We start from the raw sequence: 2,360 nt of genomic DNA, 5'->3' as shown, positions 1-2,360 counted from the left end.
AGCCAGCGAATATCTGGGCAAGCAATCTGCTCATCCAGCCAGAAGACAAGGATGCAGACAGTCATCTGCAGGGGAGGTAAGCATTTTAAGGCGTCCTTCCCTGCAGCATGGAGCCCTTTCTAGGGGTTTGCATGGAAGTCCGAACTCGACCTGAACCAGACCAGGCCAACCCCTCCTAGCCTGGGTTATGCCAGGCCACATAGAGGCCCATTGTGCAGGCGTGGTGGCCTCCAAAATGGCCACTGCACTGGGCAAAAAGGCCAAAACCTGGCCTAAGATTTTTTGACTTAGGGAGGCCAGTGGGCAGAGGGGGAACCTTTGCGGATCCTTTCCCCCCACCTTGGGCAACTCCCCCAGAGGGGGTAAGTTTGGGGGGGGGAAATTAAATTTAAAAAACCTCGTGAACCCCCCAAACTGGCCGGGGGTGTGTGTCGGTCTGGGGTCAGACAGAATGGGGGGGTTCAGTTGAACCCCGAACAGTCAAATCAAACCAGTTTGATGTCAAACCTGTTTGCACATTCCTAGCCCTTTCTCTCTGATTGTGAGAAAGGGCTCTGCAGTTCAAAGAAAATGTTTGTTTTTAAATACTATAAATATTGGTACACTTAAAAAGAAAGAAAGAAAGAACTGTAATATTATAGACACACATGGCAAAATAATGCTAACTGCAAATATGTTGCAAAACAGAATGAACATCTGAGAATATAACTGAATCGAACAGAATATTATTTAGATGCAAATTCATCTCTGATTCTGTGAATCAAACACAAGACAAAATGATTGAAGTGAGGGTAGGGAGGGAAATTTGCATTCTGACTGGCTGATGCAGTCACATGGTCACACAATGCAGTCACATGATGCAGGATACCAAACCATTGTATAGATGGAATATGTGTTTCCAGTGCCATCCTTAGAGGAACTGTTTTAGCAGGTGCTCCTATGTTAAAGCTGTTCCTGGCAGTGGACTTCAAACTCTTGCTCAGTCCATGTTGTATCAGATCTGGTGGAAAGTTTGTTGTGTGGTTGCTATACTGCTGCAAGCCACCAGTCCATTCATTCTAGAAGAATGAGGCAAAGGTGAAACCAATCGAATTTGTTTTGGGACTGGGAGGGTTGGAAACCAGAGGAGCTGGCAGGGGTCAGGAAGGAAATGTAGAATTGAGTCCCAAGTTCCTCACTGGATTGAACTGATCACATGGTTAGGAAATATGATGTCATGCCACCATTATCAAACTAAAACAAAAGCCATATACAATGAGACAACTGAGGTGACATTCTCAAGGAACCCCAAATACTTCAGGTGTACCAAGACAGATGTGGCTTCACACATTCAAATGGTGAGTCAGCAGACTGTATAATGATGTATCACACCATCTTTTAAAAAAACCATACCTGCTAAATATCTGGAGCTATCCTTATGCATTATTACTGCTGCCAGGTTTCTTTATGCTGCTAATTGGCTATTACAGACAATTCCAACCTTAGATGTATGGCTATTAAAATTATGGGACTATGCTTCAATGGCTAAAGTGACAGCTTACCTGTGGAATAGTTCGTGCTTACCTACTTACCTGAAGAATCGTTCATTGGAAACATTTGTAACAGCTTGGGAGCCTTTTATAAACTTTAACATAGTACAAGGTTTGCATCTGCACCCTAGGTTTGCTCGCTTCGGCAGCACATATACTAAAATTGGAACAATACAGAGAAGATTAGCATGGCCCCTGCGCAAGGATGACACGCAAATTCGTGAAGCATTCCATTTTGTTTTTTGTTTTTGAAGAGGAGAGCTGGTCTTGTGGTAGCAAGCATGACTTGTCCCCATAGCTAAGCAGGGTCTGCCCTGGTTGCATATGAATGGGAGACTTGATGTGTGAGCACTGCAAGATATTCCCCTCAGGGGATGGAGCTGCTCTGGGAAGAGCAGAAGGTTTCAAGTTCCCTCCCTGGCTTCTCCAAGATAGGGCTGAGAGAGATTCCTGCCTGCAACCTTGGAGAAGCCACTGCCAGTCTGTGAAGACAATACTGAGCTAGATAGACCACTGGTCTGACTCTGTATATGGCAGCTTCCGATGCAGGGGCGTATCTAGGGTGGGGCAGGCAGGGCACGTGCCCCGGGCGCCACTTGAAGGGGGGCACTATTTTGTAAAATTAAAAAATTAAAAAACAAATTGCTGCTGAAAACAAAATGGCCACCGTGCATGCTCAAATGGCCTCTGTGAGGCCCTAGGTCATGCCAGGCCTTGCAGAGGCCATTTGAGCATGCGCAGTGGCTATTTTGTTTTGAGCAGCCTTTAAAAAAAAATATTATTTTTAAAAATGGCCACTGCACATGCTCAAATGGTCCCTGTGAGGCCCTA

The 2,360-nt window shown here is 45.4% G+C and overlaps 1 non-coding gene across 1 annotated transcript; it reads left to right on the top strand.

Moving 5' to 3' along the window:
* Positions 1–1,662: 1,662 nt before the first annotated feature.
* On the top strand, positions 1,663–1,769 carry LOC128341330 (U6 spliceosomal RNA). Its single transcript, XR_008314351.1, has one exon. It is a non-coding gene; the product is annotated as a U6 spliceosomal RNA (small nuclear RNA).
* The last annotated feature ends 591 nt before the right edge of the window (positions 1,770–2,360 follow it).

The sequence above is a fragment of the Hemicordylus capensis genome, chromosome 1 (assembly GCF_027244095.1).
Source record: "Hemicordylus capensis ecotype Gifberg chromosome 1, rHemCap1.1.pri, whole genome shotgun sequence".
Lineage (NCBI taxonomy): Eukaryota > Metazoa > Chordata > Lepidosauria > Squamata > Cordylidae > Hemicordylus > Hemicordylus capensis.
Note: the sequence above shows the minus strand (reverse complement) of the source record. Positions and strands in the feature narration are given on the sequence as shown.